This window comes from Bos indicus, chromosome 2, assembly GCF_029378745.1.
Source record: "Bos indicus isolate NIAB-ARS_2022 breed Sahiwal x Tharparkar chromosome 2, NIAB-ARS_B.indTharparkar_mat_pri_1.0, whole genome shotgun sequence".
In the NCBI taxonomy this organism is placed as follows: Eukaryota; Metazoa; Chordata; class Mammalia; order Artiodactyla; family Bovidae; genus Bos; species Bos indicus.
The window spans coordinates 47057348-47076838 of record NC_091761.1 but is presented as its reverse complement, the minus strand read 5'-3'; the positions used below and the strand labels follow the sequence as shown (position 1 = coordinate 47076838).

General features: G+C 40.6%; 1 protein-coding gene across 3 annotated transcripts in view; it reads left to right on the top strand.

Annotated features, from left to right (window-relative positions):
- The window catches only part of LYPD6B (LY6/PLAUR domain containing 6B), a 243561-nt gene that overhangs the window by 116281 nt on the left and 107789 nt on the right, over window positions 1-19491 (top strand). Inside the window, exon 2 of one of the 3 annotated variants that reach the window (XM_070768187.1) lies at window positions 3706-3776. The exons of 1 other annotated variant lie outside the window; for it this stretch is intronic. The gene's annotated coding sequence lies outside the window, so the exon portion shown is untranslated. Of the gene's footprint in view, window positions 1-3705; window positions 3777-6676; window positions 6698-19491 lie in introns of those variants that run through there. One more of the 3 variants, XM_070768188.1, reaches the window with a different exon arrangement.

Here is a 19491-nt window from a genome sequence, read left to right as displayed (position 1 = left end):
CACCTTCCAATGCAGGAGGTACAGGTTGAATTCCTGGTTGGAGGGCTAAGATCCCACATGCTTTGTGGCAAAACCAAGACATAAAACAGAAGTAATATTGTAACAAATTCAATGAAGACTTAAAAATGGTACACATAAAAAAAAATTTTTTTTTAAAAGAAATCAAGGCAGTCTTTCGTGTTCTTGTCTCATCTGGGTAGAGATCATTGAAAGAAATGTGTAAGGTACTCAGTGTTTCAAATGAACAATGATAAGAGAATCTTTGCATGTGAAACAGTTCCTAAATTTTGTCTTTTCAACATGTCAGAATTTCAATTACAGAGACATTTGTACTAACAAAATAGCAAAAAGACGTGTTGTAGAAAGTTAAAGATCTGCTCATTGCTCAGATGCTATGGACATGCCGCATCACTTGCCTTTTTTTTTTTTTCTTGAGACAGCTTGACTTTTAATGTTGCCTAGTTTTCTAATGCACTTGATTATACTCCAGAAGAAAATCTGGTGAAAATTATATAGGCCACCTGCCTGAACTTCACAAAGGAGAGGAAGGGAGAATTCACAGGGAGAACGTCACAGGGGAGAAACCTTTGCCTTTGAAAAGCAAAGGGTTGTATGGAGTTTTGAGGTCTACTGCATGCTTTCAGCATATACGGGATACCCTTCAAATACATGGAAGCCTCTGCTAGTTATATACTGGGGACATGCAAGACAAGAATAACCAAAATCCATATGTTTAGGAAGGTTCTTTAAATTGATCTCTTCTAGACTTCTAAGGGACTTCCCTGGTGGCCCAGATGGTAAAGAATCCGCCTGCAATGCGGGAGACCTGGGTTTGATCCCTGGGTTGGGAAGATCCCCTGGAGGAGGGCATAGCAACCCACCTCAGTATTCTTGCCTGGGAAGTCCCCTTGGACAGAGGAACCTGGCAGGCTACAGTCCATAGTGTCGCAAAGAGTCAGACATCACTGAGTTACTAAGCGCAAGACTTCTAAGACACTAACAAAAAAAGAAAAATCTAAGAGTTACAGCATGTGAAATTACTTCAGAGCACGAACAATTTTCTGAACTTGAGAATATATAAAAAATAGCAAACAGGATGTTTTTTGGGAGTGTGGCCTGAAAGAATTAGGATAGGTGGCAGGCCTGGGCTGACCTCTGCATGTACATATACTCTGTACATCTTTTAGGGAACCAACCCTCAGACTCTGCATCCATCCCAAAGGGAGCAGTTCAGGTAGTTAACTCCTTCATACAGAGATATAAATCACTAATAAATTCCAGGAGTTTCCTCCTCTTAGTTTTTAACTGGACACAATCTTCCAGTCAAGGGAATGCAGCTCCATTGTGTGAGAACCTTTATATCTACTTGGTGGGGGAAGTTACTTTTTGAAGGAGGAATGGGGAGTATGAAGTGCTTTATAGAACCATAAGGCTTTTTCTGTGATGTTGACAGCTTCTGCAACTGTTAGTGCTCATGATGAAATAGATAAAGCTGGCAGATTCCATCCAGCTTTCATTTCTTTCTGCTCTTTGTATCTTCGGAGCAGAGAACCCATAGAATGCTTCTCTGCATACTTCATTTCTAACTCAATTCCTGATGCAAGCCAGGAGCTCTATAAATCTTGGCTGTTGAATGGATTGGCTCAGGACCTACCAGCAGGGCTAGAGTATCTGGGAAGTACAAAGAAAGAGACATTCAGACAGGTACCTGACTCAGAGGGCTAACATGCTGACCACAGAAAACATTGTCTCATTTTTTTGTCTCATATTTTTGCCATGGTCCCAGATATCACTTTGCCAACTAAGGTCCTTGTAGTCAAAGCTATGTTTTTTCCAGAAGTTATGTACAGATGTGATAGTTGAATCATGAAGAAGGCTGAGTGCCAAAGAATTGATGCTTTCAAACCTCTGGTGAGCTTCCCTTGTGGCTCAGCTGGTAAAGAATCCACCTGTAATGCGGGAGACCTGGGTTTGATCCCTGGGTTGGGAAGATCCCCTAGAAAAGAGAAAAGGCTACCCACTCCAGTATTCTGACCTGGAGAATTCCATGGACTGTACAGTCCATGGGCTCGCAAAGAGTTGGACACAACTGAGCAACTTTCACTTTCACTTTTCAAACCTCTGGTGCTGGAGAAGACTCTTGAGAATCCCTTGGATAGAAAAGAGATAAAACCAGTCAGTCCTAAAAGAAATCAACCCTGAATATTCACTGGAAGGATTGCTGCTGAAGCTCCAATATTTTGGTCACCTGATATCAAGAGCCGACTCATTGGAAAAGACCCTGATGCTGGGAAAGATTGAGAGCAGGATGAGAAGGGGGCAACAGATGATGAGATGGTTGGGTGGCATCACCGGTTCAATGGACATGAGTTTGAGCAAACTCCAGGAGATGGTGAAGGACAGGGAAGCCTGGCGGGCTACAGTCCCTGGGATCACAAAGAGTCAGACTTGACTAAGTGACTGAACAACAATGGCAGTCCTTCTTGACATGGATTTTCCTATTGTGAACAAAGTGGCTCTTTGTTCTGTTTGTTTTTCCCTCCCTGGACTCCTGCTTCCGCTCCATCAGAGGCCCTCACCTTTGATCCAGGAGCCTGGGTGCTTTAGGCCTTATGCTCAAATATAAGGAATGCACCCCTTCCCTGTATTCCTTTGAAAGGCCTATTGGACCAGGACCCCGAACAGCTGCTCTTCTCCCTCCACATTTTAGGTCAAGCCTTATATTTCTGTGCTTTGGGTTTCTGTAAGACATAGCCAGGCCCCGCTCCATCTATAAGTCTCCCGCTGAAGACTTCGTTTGTATCTCTCCGCTGACCTGTCCTCCAGCCCCTTCTTCTAAAATGGCAGATTTCCTGATGTATTGCATTGTATTGTTCTAGGGGGGAAAAAACCTTTAAATACGCTTTTAAGGGGAGGAGAAAGAGGAAGAGCCAACTGTTTTAATTTGGACATCAGCGTGTTTTGGCTTCTGTCTTGTAGCCATTCGATAATGAGTCTTTATTTAGGCAGACATCCATGGAGTGATTAATCAAGGAGGGATGAAAGTTAGTCATCCATCTTAGGTACCTGGCAAGTTCTTTTTTATACCTGGAGGTAAAGTTCAAGGTGCTTGCTCAAAAACCAAAGGTTTCCACTTATGAAAAAGAGAGGGTGGCCCGGTCCCACTAAGTTATGTGTGCATATGTGCTCAGTTGTGTCCGATTCTTTGTGACCTGATGAACTACTGCAGCCCACCAGGCTTCTCTGTCCATGGGAATCTCCAAGAAAGAATATTGGAATGGGTTTCCATGCCCTCCTCCAGGGGATCTTTCCCACCCAGTGATCGAACCCACGTCTCCTGTGTCTCCTGCATTGGCAGGTGAATTTTTACCCACTGAGCCACCTGGTTATAGCAGGGCTGAATTAAGTGATTCTCTGGGATTGGAAAGAGGAGCATTGCCTGTGCTCTCTCCTGTTCCCACCACTGCTGAAAATTTGCATCCACTATGTCTACATTCTTTGGATATTTCTGCCTGGGGACAGGAGGACACTGTCGGAAGTCTGGATCTTTCTTGTATCTGGTTTGTGGCTGGGAAAGGTTACTGAGCCTAAGGACCTCTTTAAGACTTGTCCCCTGCCAAAGCCTCTTACTTACTATAAAAGCCTTTTATCCCAATTGTCTACAACATCAGTCATAATGATACCTTTCCATGTTCATTTGTTTAGATATGCCACACTGCTGCCTGCCTTTGGCAACCCTCCTGGACTAGGCTGCTTTTGTTAATCACATGGATGTTGTGAGTATTATGTTCACAAGTGGATGCAGAGAAGATATTTTGATTGAACTACAAATCCTTACCGTATGAGCTACTCGTGCTTAGCGAAAACTATATTAAACAGTGGTGATCCGGCGTTTCATTAATCTTGGGGATTATGCTGCGTGCACATCTGTTAAATACTGTGATTTCTGTATCTTCTTGTAATCATATCGACTTTTTATGAAAGAACTTTTGATACTGAGCTGTGTCTTGTAATGTTTCAATGTAGAGGTGGTTGTTGATCTTAATTTGTGATCCTGAATTCATTTCATCTCAAGTACTTTTATGTTGCAGCTTCCTGAATGTTTTTAACAGGAATGTACTTCAAACAGCTCTCAGTCCTAATCTTGTACTTCTGTTCATTGAAGATAAGCAGCCATTTCTTTTTTTAAAATTCAAATAAAGTTGATTTAAAATACTGTTAGTTTCCGGTGTACAGCAAAGTAATTCAGTTTTGTGTGTGTGTATATACACATGCACATATATATACATACAGAGATATGTGTGTGTGTGTATGCTTTTTCATATTCTTTTCCATTATGATCTATTATAAGGTATTGAATGTACTTCCCAGTGCTATACAGTAGGACCTTGTTGTTTATCTACTTTTATGTATAGTAGTCTGTGTCTGCTGATCCCAAACTCCCAATTTATCCCCCCGCCCCCTTTCCCTTTTGGTAACCATAGTTTGTTTTCTGTGAGTCTGTGTCTGTTTTGTAAATAAGTTCGTTTGTGTCATATTTTAGATTCCACATATAAGTGATATCATATGATATTTGTCTTTCTCTTTGTGACTTAATTCATTTAGCATGATAATCTCTAGGTCCCTCCCTTGCTGCAAATGGCATTATTTCATTCTTCTTTAGGGCTGGGTAATATTCCATCGTGTGTATATGTGTGTGTGTACACACACACATTCTTGATCCATTCATCTATTGATGGACATTTATGTTGCTTCCATGTATGGGCTATTGTAAATAGTACTTCTGTGGACATTAGGGTGCATGTAACTCTTTGACTTTGCATTTTCTCTGGATATAGCCCAGGACTGGGATTATTGGCTCATATGGCAACTCTGTGTTTAGTTTCATGAAGAACCTCTGTACTGTTCTCCATAGTGGTTGCACCAATTTACATCGCCATGAACGATGTAAGAGGGTTCTTTTTTTTTTTTTTTTTTTCCCATACCCTCTCCAGCATTTATTATTTGTAGACTTTTTGATGATGGCCATTCTGACTGGTGTGAGGTGATCCTTCATTGTGGTTTTGATTTGCATTTCTTTAATAAGTAGCAAAGTTGAACATCATTTCTTGTGTTGGCCATCTGTATGTCTTCTTTGGAGAAAGTCCATATTTAAGTCTTCTGCCCTTTCTTTGACTGGGTTGTTTGTTTTTGTTATTGAGCTGTATGAGCTGTTCGTATATTTTGGAAATTAAGCCTTTGTCAGTTGCCTCTTTTGCACATATTTTTTCCCAGTCCTTAGGTTGTCTTTTGTTAATGGTTTTCTTTGCTATGCAAAAGCTTATAAGTCTGATTAGGTCTCATTTATTTTTGCTTTCATTTCTATTGCCTTGGGAGACTGAACTAAGAAAACCTTTCTATGATTTATGTCAGAGAATATTTTGCCTGTGTTTTCCTCTAGGAGTTTTATGGTATCATATCCTATATTTAAGTCTTCAAGCCATTCTGAATTTATTTTTGTGTATGGTGTGAGGGAGTGTTCTAACTTCATTGTGGCAAGCAGCAATTTCTTATTTTATTTCCCATCAGTTATCAACAGGTCTAAACAACTCTCTTAGTTGTGCTGCCAGGACTGAGAAAAGGTGAGAAAGAGGGAGGGGAAAAAGAGACAGATTGACAAAGTATGAGATAAGGAAGGAAGGAGATAAAGAAGGAAGATAGCATAGTGGGAAGGTGATGTAGGCTGCTAATCATTTGAGGGCTGTCAGTATCCTGCAATAGTTTATAAGTTGAATGTACCTGTTACCTGTCTGCAGGCCCCCAAAGAAAATGTGGGTGTGGGCCATGTGTCTGGTCAGTGACACTTCTCCGTAAGTTTGATGACCGAAGGATGGGAGAGCTGTCAGCGATGAGGGCAACAGAGAGCTCGAGATTGCTGAGTGTTAAGTCTGTCTCTTAAGTGACTTGAATATTCTCACAGGAAATTGTCTAGAGTAAGACCAAGTGAGAACCCCCGACGACCTGCATTTCAAACATGGCTCTTCTTTGGATATGATAACTCAAACTCTTGTCTGCCCTGTTTTATTTGGTTTTCTGCAGCATAGCTGATGGCTCACGATTCCGTTTCTAGAAGAGGCAGCCTAACCGTATGGAAAGGACCTGTGATACACCGCTTTGCGGCCACATACTGTGTAATTTGGGGCATGTCACTTCCTCTCTTGGTCTCGGTTTCCTCATCTTCAAATCACAAAGAAGAGGCTAAAATGATACCCAGGAGTGTTGTCACTCTAGGAGTCTCTAATTCTGTGGATTTTTCTGAGATACTTTTCTCTTGAAGGAATTATTTTCATCATCAATCCTTTTTGGCCACTCTTTGTGTTTTTTGCTCTTACTCATCCCCCAAAACTTTACTAGTCAGACTAGTAGGCTGCCTTTTCCAGGCTTAGTGAGACACCCCGAGTGCAGCAAATAAAAGCAACATTCTAGGTGGAGTCCAGGCTTCCTGGTACATACTTACACCCAAAAGGTTGATGTGGAAATGGACTCACCTTCCGTGTGACATGATTTGATTTCCTTTGGGGTAAGGGGAAAGAAACTTGGAAAAAGTGTGTAAGTTAAGGCCAAGTAGACATGATTCCTTATGTCTTTTCTCCAGGAAAGGAATCAGATGCTGCTCGAGTTTTTCCATTCATGGCTCTGGTGGCTCCAGTGGTGCTAGGTAAAGCTTCATGTTTTGCCAGCCTCTTTTCTGCAGATGGAAACAAATTCATTGGCAGCTACACACCGAGAGGGAGAAAGGCTTCAACACTATTTTGGAGCTCCTTAGCAAGGAGAGTTACTGCTGAAGATGAAGACAGCTTATTTCCGTCTTACAGATGTGCAGTTTGTTAAATGCGCTTGGCCCTGCCCCATTAAATTAGCCTTCCACTCTCGGTAGCTTGTTGAAAGAATTGCTAGGGCTCTGCTTCATTGCTCCTTGGCAAGCAGTTTAGTAGAGCACTTTGGTAGCAAACGTCAAGCCAGAGTACGGAGGTTTAGAATTATGGCCTGCTTGAAGCCCCTTGGCTTCTATGGACTGATGCTTTTATTTATTTATTTATTCTTAAATTTCTTTCTTTTTTTTTTTTTTTTTACTGTGGTCTGTTCCCTTGTAGTGACAGAACCAAGAGCAACTCTGGGTTAGACAGTTTACTGCTTATTTAGTTGTATTTTATGATTCTCTTTTTATCGGTTCCTAGATCTCCTGTGATTTAAGTGACCCGCAGCCACCGATTTCTGTGCATATCTGGGTTACTTCCTCTTTAACTAAACTCAGTAAGGGCTTTACAGACTCATATTTGGGAAGGTGAATGTTTTGGCTGCAGAGATTCTGAAGTTCAAAGTAGCCTTTGTACCCATGGTACTCTGGGGCTGTGTGGTCCATTTAATAAGGTTCATGAATGCTGTATAGTATCACTGTGTGTGTGTGTGTGTGTGTGTGTGTGTGTGTGTGTTTAGTATCGTTGTTAATCAGTGGTCTTACACTCTCCCAACTTATTTTGGCTTAAGATATTGGAAAGGGAGTCAGTATAACCATGTTCCATTCAAAGACATAACCAGACATTCTCTTTGATTTCTGTTCCCTTTGAGAAACACTCAGAACATTTTTGGGAACCATGAAGAGTGGGCAGGTTTCAAAGGTGTCAAAACTGCTAAGTCAAAATACAATCAACGGTTGATCTATACAGTAAGGTTCTAGGTGGGCTGCCGCAGGCGTAACAGAACTTCTTGGAGCATTTTTTAAAATAGCTTTGGCTTTTTGTAGGATGTTGTTCTTTGCTAGAGTAAAGGAGAAGAGGAGGTTGGGAAGTATCCTTTCTACCTTCACTGTGCCTTAGTTTTTAGTATTGAGCTGCAAGGATGGAATGTGAATGAGCTAAACAGATTTTGAAAAACATCATTTATGTATTCAACAAATATTTACTGATGTGACTTCTTGGTGTCAGGAGTTGGAGATATAGTAGTGAACTTTTCTAGGGCATATATTGTATTAAAGAAAGAGGGGAAACAAACAAGTGTGTTTCTGGTGATAAGTGGTATGTAAAAGTAGGGAGAGGAAAAGAGAGAAAAGAAAGAAGAAAGCAAACTTCCTTCCCTTGCTGCTTTGGATTTATAAGCTAGATATTGTCATTTTTACCACAGGTTTATGAGGTGGTTGCTGTTAAATGGGAGTCATGCGTATGAAATATTTGTTATGGTATTTGTTGCTGTTAAGTATTATCTATTACATGGTATTCTGACTTTTTTACAAAGTCACAAAAAAGACTCCAACCCACCAAACCCTTTATTGCTTCTGAGGTATTTGTAGGCATAGAAACTATTCCTTTGGGGATGGGAATGCTACATAAATGTAAAATTGTTTTACTTCCCCTGCAGTTCTAATCACTAGAAAGTGTTCCTCTGAAATAAAAGCAGTTTGCTTAGGGACAGATTTGAATCAATGCCAGGCACCCCATTCTCTCACAGTGAATGACGTGGCAGAGGGGAAGGTTGGTGGAGGAGGCGGCAAAGGAATGCACTGGTTTTGCATTAGCCAAATCTGGAAGTAAGCCAGAATCCACCTAGAAAGTATAGAGTCAATCTGTGTTGTTGGTCACCATCTACCAGCCCAGAGCTACTGGATCAACACCTCTGGGGTTGGTGTGCTAAACAGTAGTGAAGAGGCAAGGCTGAGAATGTGCTTAGTAAGAAGATACCTTCATATTTTTAAACAAAGTTACTTTGGAATCATGGAAAATATTCATGGCAAGAGTGAACTCTTCAAAGCAGGTTACTCCTAATTAGGTCTGGTTTTCCTAGAGACCTTGGTAATATCCTATTGTAAGCTATGATTTTATAACTTTTGAGAGTTCCTTTAGGTTAAAAGGATATTGTTTAGTGACTTTTATGGAAAGATTGAAGACAGGAGGAGAAGGGGGAGACAGATTGGATGGCATCACTGACTCAATGGACATGAGTTTGAGCAAACTCCAGGAGACTGAAGGACAGGGAAGCCTGGGGGGCTGCTGTCCATGTGGTCGGGAAGAGTTGGACATGACTTATGACTGAACAACAGCAACAAAGCTGTGTTTTTATAAAATTTGAGGGTTCCTTTAGGTTAAAAGGGTATTGTTTAGTGACTTTTATTTGTATGTCTAAATATGCATATATATGATTAAGTATGTATTTTTTTCCAGTCTCTTGCTATGAAGGTTTAAAATTATTTTTAAATAAAAAATTAGAAACATCAGAAATCAAATGGGAGGTAATTTACCAGGAACCAGAGATGATATCCAGAGAAGGCAATGGCACCCCACTCCAGTACTCTTGCCTGGAAAATCCCATGGACAGAGGAGCCTGGTGGGCTGCAGTCCATGGGGTCGCTAAGAGTCGGACACGACTGAGCGACTTCACTTTCACTTTTCACTTTCATGCATTGGAGAAGGAAATGGCAACCCACTCCAGTGTTCTTGCCTGGAGAATCCCAGGGACGGGGGAGCCTGGTGGGCTGCCGTCTATGGGGTCTCGCAGAGTTGGACACGACTGAAGCGACTTAGCAGCAGCAGCAGAGATGATATCTTATTGAATGTTTTGGGGGGCACCTTCCTTGATTCTCCCTGCTCACCCCTCCATTTCCCCAGGCTGGATGAAATGCTATTTCTATGAGCTCTCAGATTATCCTATGTATATGTCAGTCACAGAAATGGTCCCTTCTTAATTCAGTATCTGCCCATGGCTTTCTGAAAAGTTGACTGTACCCTTGAGCTCTGAATCATCAGGACTTTGCATGGTCCTTGACATGTAATAGGGGCTCCATGTATGTTTATTGAATAGATGAATGAATAAATGAGTTACTAAGATTTATATCTGGTTTGAACTTCTCGGTAAGCAAAGAAAAAATAAAAATATATTGACTACACCATTCTCATAGGCATATAAAACAGAGAATTATTTTTACAGTATTTTTTTTTTCTTGGTGCTAAGTTCCCGAAAGTATCTGATGAAACATGATATAAAGATAAGATAGTAAGTTTCGAGAAGTGTTTTTGGTATTTAATCAGCTACTTGTGCCCTGGACTATATGAAAAAATTACTTTGGTAGAGCCTGGCAACTGGACGCCAGCTCCAGCACCTGGAGAACTTGAGTCTTCATTAGCCTTCTAGCAGATTACCTGCTAGAGCATCACTTTCCCAGACGGCAGGAGCTCCACGAGACAACTTATTTTATGCCACTGGACTTTATTTTCATGATTGGAACTGTGTAATAGATACTCTATTGAAAGATTTTATTGTGCTCACAGTCTCAGGTATTAAATGGAGTGTGTGAATTAAGGGAAAACATCCAATAGAAAGCAAGTGGTGAGGGTGCTGCAGTCAGTTTAGGACTTCAGCATGCCCGTGGGTTTTTCAAATTCTGTAAAAAAAAAAAAAAAAAAATTTTTTTTTTTGCCCTTGCTGACATGTAGGCTTTATAAGAAAAGGATTATTTTTTGGAAACAAAAGTGACTATCAGAATACAGGTGAGAATAAGTTAATAGATATCTGCTTAATTAAAAAATATTTTTAAACCAGCTTCCTTTATGAAGAAGGAATAGTGCTAAGAAGTACAAAGATATAGCTACTGAAGGAAATAAGTTTTTTTTTTTTTTTTTTTTCTCCTGTGATGTATGGACTGAGACAGGAAAGAGAGCAAGGAAATTAAAAATTCTTTGATTCAGCAACATAAATATTTTTGAATGTTTTTAAAGAATGTATTTTCTTTTAAGTTGGATAATAAATTAGTGGAGAAAGACACTGAGTGGTTAAGGGTTTTGAATCTCGAGACAGTTTGAAAAGAAAGGACAGGAAAAAGAAATTTATTGAGTATCTACTTTTTTTCCAGGCAGCTCTAAAGAGTTTTTAGACAGTTTTTTTTTTTCTTTCTGTCTAAACTCTTGTGGTAATTCTGTGAGTCTGGAATGTAGACGTTAAATAAATTGAGATTGTACAGTTAGTGTATACATCAAAGCCAGGACTGAAAGCCAGTTAAGTGTGTTCTAAAGTTCAAGCTGGTGTTAATTTTTTATTTTAAACCTGCTCCAGTGGCTTCCTATTTGCATGGAAGGGACTTACAGGGGCTTCAGAGCTTTACAAAGGTTTCATTCAAGAGTGCATCTGGCATTACATCTATTACAGAAATGTCATACAGATATATGCATGTCTATACTTCAAGAATGCGTAGAATGTATTTGAAACCATTATGTCTAGAATATAATCTCAACAAGACCAGAGATTTTTTGGTATATTTTTTGTGAGGTAACAAACTGCCTAGAACCCCATCAGTATAGCAGATGCTCAGTAAGTATTTGTGCATGCCAAGAATGAAAGAGTCATGGTTCTTTGAACTAACCATGCTGTATTTCTATTAATAGAAATTCACCTGTTTCTGTTTTTCTTTTTATAAACGATACTTATACAGGCTACAGATACATTCTTATACGTACTTCTCTGCACTTTATAAGGAAATAGAGAAATATTATATTTTTTCATTGTAATAGAGTCTTGGGAATGGAACTGCTGGATGAAAGGAATAGATAGTTTGGATTTTGATATGAGGGCAATTCGACACAATGTATCAACGATGTTATCTCTAATAGCATGTGAGATTATTATTTGTTTCACCTCAACCTGGCTGACAGGAGGAGTTTTCAGGCTTTTCCCTCTTAAACGCTCATTAATTTCGAAGTTTGGTAGGCTTACTGCTTTCTCACAGTTTCTATTTATCTTTCTTAGAAGCTGGGACAATACAGTGTGACTTCTTTCCTTCTGTCTTGAGAGAGTATGTATGATGATGCTACTCAATGAAATTATTTTTTTAAACCCAAATTATGTTCTTTTCCCTACTCTCTGCATTCCTGTTCAAATATATGGACTCTGTCTTGTCATTGGTGACTATGTGCCTAAAGAGAAAAAAATAAGTCTAGAATTGGTTGTATCTCATTAGCAAGTGCAATTGGACCACTTGGTGAGAAACCATGGATACATTTCTAAACCAGATTGACCGCTGTGGGCATCATCTGTCATTGGGAACTTGGGGTCTCTTGTTCTGGCCCAGCCAGCAATGCAAATGCCTGAGAGCCCATAGTATGTTCCTGCTGGCTGTTAAAGATGCACAGAAAAGCTGCTGTCTGACCTTGATTGTTGCCCCATAAGCCGGTGTGGGTGGGGTACAAATATGTTCTTACACGTATTTGTGCAACCAACAGATCTTTCTGTTACCAACCAGGATTCTTGGCTTCCTCGATCAATAGCAATTGATCAGAAGCCAGGCAGGAAATTCAGGCTCGGGCTTATGGGGCCTCTGCTGCAGCAGAGGGGAAGGAGAACAATCAACAGATTCCCTTGCCTGCTCACTCCCCCAGAGGGGTGAGCTGATTCCTTCCAAGGGGTGAGGTGGGGAGTGTGCCCAGGGGTTGGGTCAGGGGGTTGGCATAGGTGGTCTGCCTGCCCCTTTGGTGGTGGTGTGTGCAGGGGACGTGTGCCAGTACTCTGCTTTTGCTCCTGGCTCCTCAGAAGGGGCAGTTTTGTATCTTGTTGTCCACAGTTCGCCCCAACTACCCATGCACACAGTTATCTTTAGTTTCTCTGTATTTTGCTGCTGGAGGACATGTTTGTGCATGTGCAAGCACCACAGCAAAGGGTCCCAGGTCTCATCTCCACCCAGCAAGGAACAGAGAGGGCCCTGGCTTCTTGCTGGCCTCTGCTTTGCATGGGTTTGAAAGCAGAGGACTTTAAAGAACTCAGAAGCATGTGCTCAACATTCTCCAAAACAATGCTCGCAGACTGGATCTTCTGACAGCGTTAATATTCTGTCTTATTCACACAAGAAAACTTTGTAAACAAGTATAGAGTTGACCCTTGAACAAGCTAGGTTTGAGGTGCATGGCTCCACTTGTAGGGGAATTTTTTTCAATAGTAAGTAACACAATACTACATGATCTCTTGTTGGTTGAGTCCACAGTTGCTTGAATATGGCTGTGGAATCACAGACACAGAGGACCAACCCTAAGTTACATGCAGATTTTTGACTGCACGGAGGGTTGTCACCCCTACCCCCCTTCTCCTCTTTTTCTTTTTACTGGGTATTTTATTTTAAATTCTTATTTATTTAATTTTGGCTACACTGGGTCTTTGTTGCTACACTTGGACTTTTCTCTAGTTGTGGCGAGTGAGGCTGCTCTCTAGTCGCAGTACATGGAGGTCTCCTTGCAGTGGCTTCTCTACAGATCACCGGCTCTAGGAGTGGGAGTTTTGGTAGTTGCAGCTTGTGGGCCCTGGAGTGTGTAGGCTTCAGTAGTAATGGCAACAGGCTTAGTTGGCCTGTGACATGAGGGATCTTCCGGGACCAGGGATCGAGTCTGTGCCCCCTTGCATTGGCAGGCAAATTCTTAACCCCTGGACCACCAGGGAAGTCCTCCTTTTTCCTGTCTTTGCTTAGGCTACCAGGAAGTTCAGAACCATGGGTAAATTCTAATAACTATTTCATTATGGCTTCAGTAGAAACATGCAGGGAGCTCCTATTCCACGTCAAGTACCGTGAAAGTGCCTGTGGGTTCAGGTTGCGGCTCATGAAGGAATAGTTTCTTGGCTTCTCGAGCCCCTTGTTTTGGATGCTTGCCCTGGAAGAGGAGAGCCCAGCTTTTCCCATGGAACATAACCGTCTCCATTAAACTTATTAGCACTAGAAAGGAGGTGGCTCATTTTGCTCTCAGGTGGAGACAAAGGCTGCTCTTGTCCCAGGTGAAGGGCCTTCGGTGACTTGATTAGTGCACAGGCTGGCCTCTGCTGATTTTCAGATGGAGACCATCAGATATCATCCGCCGCCTCATTAGGCTGACACTGGTCCTGCCCCCTCTTGTAATAATGTCACCAGAGCACTTAATAATCTTGGTAAGTGCTATAAGCATGCACTGCAGAGGTAACCCAGGGTCAGCAGTGACAGATGCTCAAAAAAGCACTTGTTTTCTCATCCCCAGCTCTGGTTAAAATATAACAAGGCAAGAGGTATAATAATCGCACATATTTAAATATTGAAGGAGCAGTACTGTGGCCATATAGCTGTCTTTATGTCTGATTCAAGCTTGCAGGTTTTCACGATTGAGGGGACCATGAAATAAATTGGCTGATTGCCATGGACTTACAGAAGGGTTCATTTGTTTCAGAGAAGAGAAGGCAGAGAGGGGCCCTTAAGTGTTGGAAGATATATAAGGTGGGCAATATTTATGAACTCTTCTTTTCCAGTGATAATGGGAGAAATAAGTCTTATGTTGATTCAAGGAGTAATTAGATTAGACTGTAAGAAGAACTTGCTGGCTAAAGATTGGAAAAGCCCATGGGTGGGGAGTGGACTAGGCTCCCACCTTTTTTTAATATGTTTACACATATGTGTATATGGTCTTCCCTGGTGGCTCAGTGATAAAGAATCCGCCTGCCAATGCAGGAGATGCAGGTTTGATCAATGGGTCTGGAAGATCCTCTGGAGAAGGGCATGAAACTCACTCCAGTATTCTTGCCTGGGAAACCTCATGGACAGAGGAGCCTGGCAGGCTGCAGTCTGTGGGGTTGCAAAAGATGTAGACATGACTTAGCAACTAAACAATGATGATAATGTGTGTTTATATGTATGTGTACTACTTTTTAGAGTAGACAGTTATTTTCTTTATTGGAATTGGATTCCAGAAACTGTTGGGCTGATACTGGGCTGTGCACTAATTCATAAATGTATATATAACCTGCCCTCAGAGAATCAGGGGATGTGGCAGGATTTGAACAGGTCATTCTATATTTTGTGGGGTACAGGGATGCAGTGGGAAGGGCTGGGAACAATGGAGCATTTGTCTTGGTGCCACATAGCTGACACCATCTTCTCTCTGTGGGTCAGCGCTGGAAGAGTAGAGCCATGGGTGAGCTTGTGACAGTACTTCCCAGGATGTGGTTGTTGTTTAGTCACTAAGTTGTGTCTGACTCTTTGAGAGCCTGTGGACTGCAGCACGCCAGGCTTCCCTGTCCTTCACTATCACTCAGGATGTGGGGCTCCCTTAAGCAAAAAGGGGGCGATGCCTTCAAAACAGAACAGTCTGGAAATGGCAAAGTGGAGAGACTACTTTCTGTCCCCATGATTCTCTGACACAGGTTAGCACCATTTCCCTGGTGAATTAAGCTGGGGGAACATAAGTGTGAGGAGTCCACTAGAGAGCTGAATTTGATGGGAGTCCAGGGTGTCCTGCCAGGGGACAGGCAGCTGGATGCTTGATCCTCAGGGACTTGGTTAGATCTCATACACCTGCTTCTCCACGAGTGCTGAAGTCCCTCCCAGATGAAATAACTTCATCGAAGTTATCCTTGCTTTTAGAATACTTCTGTAGCATTGGGGTTTTATTCCTCATACTGTTTGAAAAGATTTCCCCTAACTTTTACAATTGGATGGCCAGGAAAATAAATGATTCTGAACCTGTAACATATTAGCTTGGTGAATTTAAACAAAATCCATCACCAAGGTTACAAGTTCTTTTTCCCTTTGTGAGTCTGTTCTTTGTCCAGAGAGAACTTCTCTCCATTTGCCCTCCCTTTGAACACTGTCTAGGTTAAAAGACTAGAAAAAGCTGCAGTCTTAAAAAATAAACTTACAATAGATGGGGTTTGGCCAGAAGATGAAGAAAACTATGCTATAGATTTCCTGCAAATTTAATTTATGTCACATACATTTATTTAGTGCCTACTGTATACTTTTAGGGACTGGTGAATAGCAGGAAACCTTGCCCTCAATGCTAGAAAGGGCTCACCTTCTCGCATGGGAAGTAAACAAATATGCATGTTAGGTAGTGCTGAGTGATGGGGAAAGTATAAGGGTAAGGGGATCTCAGCAAATCCATGGAGTAAGTCATGTGACTGGGGATGTGCTGCTGGAGTTGGTGGGAGTTGGAGGGGTATGGGTGGGACCAGCCCGGGAACCAAGAATAGCACCTGCCTTGAGGAAGGGCTGGAATTTCCCTGGTGTGTCCTCTGGGAGTAGGGAGGGAAGAGAGATCAGAAGGTAGCCAGGATTTATTAAGCTGGTTTGCCATGAAAGGAAGTAGTGTTTCATTTGTTTGCGCTGCTTTTGGCCTGTAGTTTTTGAGCACTTTCACGTGTACCAGTCACGTAATGAACCTTTCGCAAACCTTGTTGAACGTGTTTGCTGGTTTAACTGCACAGACATGTTAGACCTAATAGTTCATCATTAAAGGAATTTAAAGGGAATGTGCAAAAGGATTTGGAATATCTGCAGTTTATTAGGCTTCTCACTAGAGACTTCATTTTATTTAGATGCTGTATTTTAAATGAACGAATAAAGTGACTAGAGGCTTTTTGCCTGTTTATTATTTGAATAGTAATTCATAGAACATGGTAAAATGCAGATCATTTCTTTTAGTCAAAATAAGTCTTCCCTGTCTCCCGGTGCTTACAGAAGCAACCACTGCTAGTAGATTCTGTTAGCATGGTATTTTTCTAGAATGAAAATAAAGACCCTTTTCTTTATAAAAAATAAATGAACATGACTATATACATTGTTCCACACCTTAAGCATTTTAGAGCTCTTCTATATCATAAACATGGCATTGTCTCATTCTTGTTACTGTTCAGTAACCTGAGAAGACCACAGTTTAATCCTTCCCACATTGATGGACGTTAAAGTTTTTGTATCTTTTGCTATAACAATCAATACTGTAATGAAAGTCCTTGTACACTCTTCTCTTTGCACATGTGTAAGTGTATCTATATAAAAAATTCCAGGAATGGATTGGTGGGCAAGGAGGAAATGTGTATTTTAACTTTTGATATTGCCAGATTATGACAATTAAGACTCCCATCTTGGCCAGGAGTCCGTGTTTCCTTACATCCTAAACAACACCTTGTGTTAGGCTTCACTTGTGTTTGCAACATAGGCAAGAAATGCTGTTTATTGTAGTTTAATTTTTATTTCTCTTAGAACAAAGTTGAATTCAGAGATGAACAGTATTGTATTTTGGTCAAGAAAGGATTGTCTGTGTGACCATGGTTCTTTGAAATATGTGGGGACTTCTTGGAAATCTGCTGCTGCTGCTGCTAAGTTGCTTCAGTCGTGTCCGACTCTGTGTGACCCCATAGACAGCAGCCCACCAGGCTCCCCCATCCCTGGGATTCTCCAGGCAAGAACACTGGAGTGGGTTGCCATTTCCTTCTCCAATGCATGAAAGGGAAAAGTGAAAGCGAAGTCGCTCAGTTGTGTCTGACTCTTAGCAACCCCATGGACTTACAGCCTACCAGGCTCCTCCGTCCATGGGATTTTCCAGGCAAGAGTACTGGAGTGGGGAGACATTGCCTTCTTGGAAATCTAGTACCTGGCTAATTTTACAAATTGTCTTTTGTGCTAAAAAAAGAAAAAGGAATGTGAATTCTGTTTGTTGGGAGCAGGGTTTTGAACGTATTTTTAATCTTGCCCGTTAAATTGTTCACATTTTCTGTCGGCCTACTGGTGTTTTTCCCATCTGTTCTCCAATCACTTCTTCTAGAAAAGAATATCTCCCACTCTGGGTTTTTCCAGTTGTCCTTATAGTCAGCTTTCCCCTGACATTTTTGGAGATGATTGTTGTTTAGGAACATTGCAGTTATTTCTCTCTGGTGCATTGCATGCGTGAATTGCTCCTTTTTATCTCTGATATTAATATTGCTACACTTGCTTCTTCTCTTTTTAGGTGGTGTCTGGTATATCTTTCATTTTCTGTGTGCTTTGTACATTCCTATCATTTTGTCCTGTCCTAGAAATGTCATTTGAAAACTGCATAGATGAATCAGATTTGTAAACCCATTCAGCATTTTGTATTCTAATAAATGAATTTCATATGTTCGTACTTTTTGAATTACTGGTGTATTTGAATTTATTTCTACTATGTTATTCTACATTATGTAAAAACTTCTTTTTCTATTAGGAATAGCTCCTGTATTCTGTTGAATTAATCAAATTTTCTGTTATTCTTTTTCCCCCCTCCCTAATTGGAAGCTGAGTTAGTTTTCTAAGGCTGCTGGAACAAAGTGTCACCTTCTGGATGGCTCAAAACCACAGAAATTTATTCTCACAGGTCTGGAGGCTAGGAGTCTGAAATCAAGATGTCTTCAGGGCCATGATCCTTGGAAACCTGGAGGGGAATCCTTCCTTGCGTTGTCTCAGTGTCTGGTGGTTGCTGACAATGTATTTAGTATTTCTTGGTTGGCACCTGCATCACTCCAAACCCTGGCATCCTGATCACATGATCTCCCAAGGGTCTCTGCAAGGTTTCTGCTCTTATCTTTATTATTTCCTTCTGTCTGCTTGCTTTGGGTTTATATTGCTCTACTTTTTCTAGATTCTTGGTATGAGAGCTAGAGTATTGCTTTGAGACATCACTTTTTTAATGTTTTCATTTAGTGCTATACATTTCCCTCTCGGCACTACTTTAACTGTGTCCAACTTATTTTGACCTATTGTATTTTCATTTTCATTCAATTTAACAAACTTTAAAATTCCTTTTAAGACTTTGACACATTTAGAAGTGTCGTTTGGAGTTTTACTTGTTACCTTCTGTTACTGATTTCTGGTTTGCTTCACTGTGCTTGGAAAATATGCTCTGACTGATACAGATTCTTATAAATTTGTGGAGGTGTGTTTCATGGTCCATGATGCCTCTTTTGGACAGAGTTCCATGGGCATTTGGAAAGAATGTGTTTCTACCGTTTTGGGGTGGAGTGTTGTATAAATGTCTATTACTTTCTGTTGATTGATGGTATTTTTGTCTTATATTTTTCTGTATCCTTGCTGATATTCTGCCTAGTTGTTCTATTAATTGTTGACAGAAGGCAATGGATTTTTTAGTCTTTCTCCTTGGAATGCATTCTTACTCTCTGAAGACCAAAATATTTTCTGAGTTCATAAGAAGCATTAATTACTGATTGATCAATCAATAGACCATGGTGGTTAGGTGACCCCACTGTCCCCTCCTCATATCTTTAACTCTTTTTAAAAATATAAATGTATTTTAATTATGTTTTAAATTTAAATTTTTATTGAAATATAGTTGACTTATAAAATGGTATCAGTTTCAGGTGTACTGCAAAGTGATTCAATTATATATATGTTACTTTATATATAAATAATATTTTACACTTATGTTATTACAAAATATCAAGTATAGTTCCCTGTGCTATACAGTAAATCCTTGTTGCGTATCTATTTTATGTATGGTAGTTTTATATGTTAATCCCACTACTTCTATTTTCGTCTTCTCTCCCTCCCTTTCTTCTTTGGTAACCATAAATTTTTCTGTGTATGTAAGTCTGTGTCTGTTTTCTATATAGATTCATATTTTAGATTCCACATAAAAATGATCATATAATATTTGTCTTTCTCTGACTTCACTAAGTATAATATTCTCTAGGTCCATCTGTGTTGCTGCAAATGGC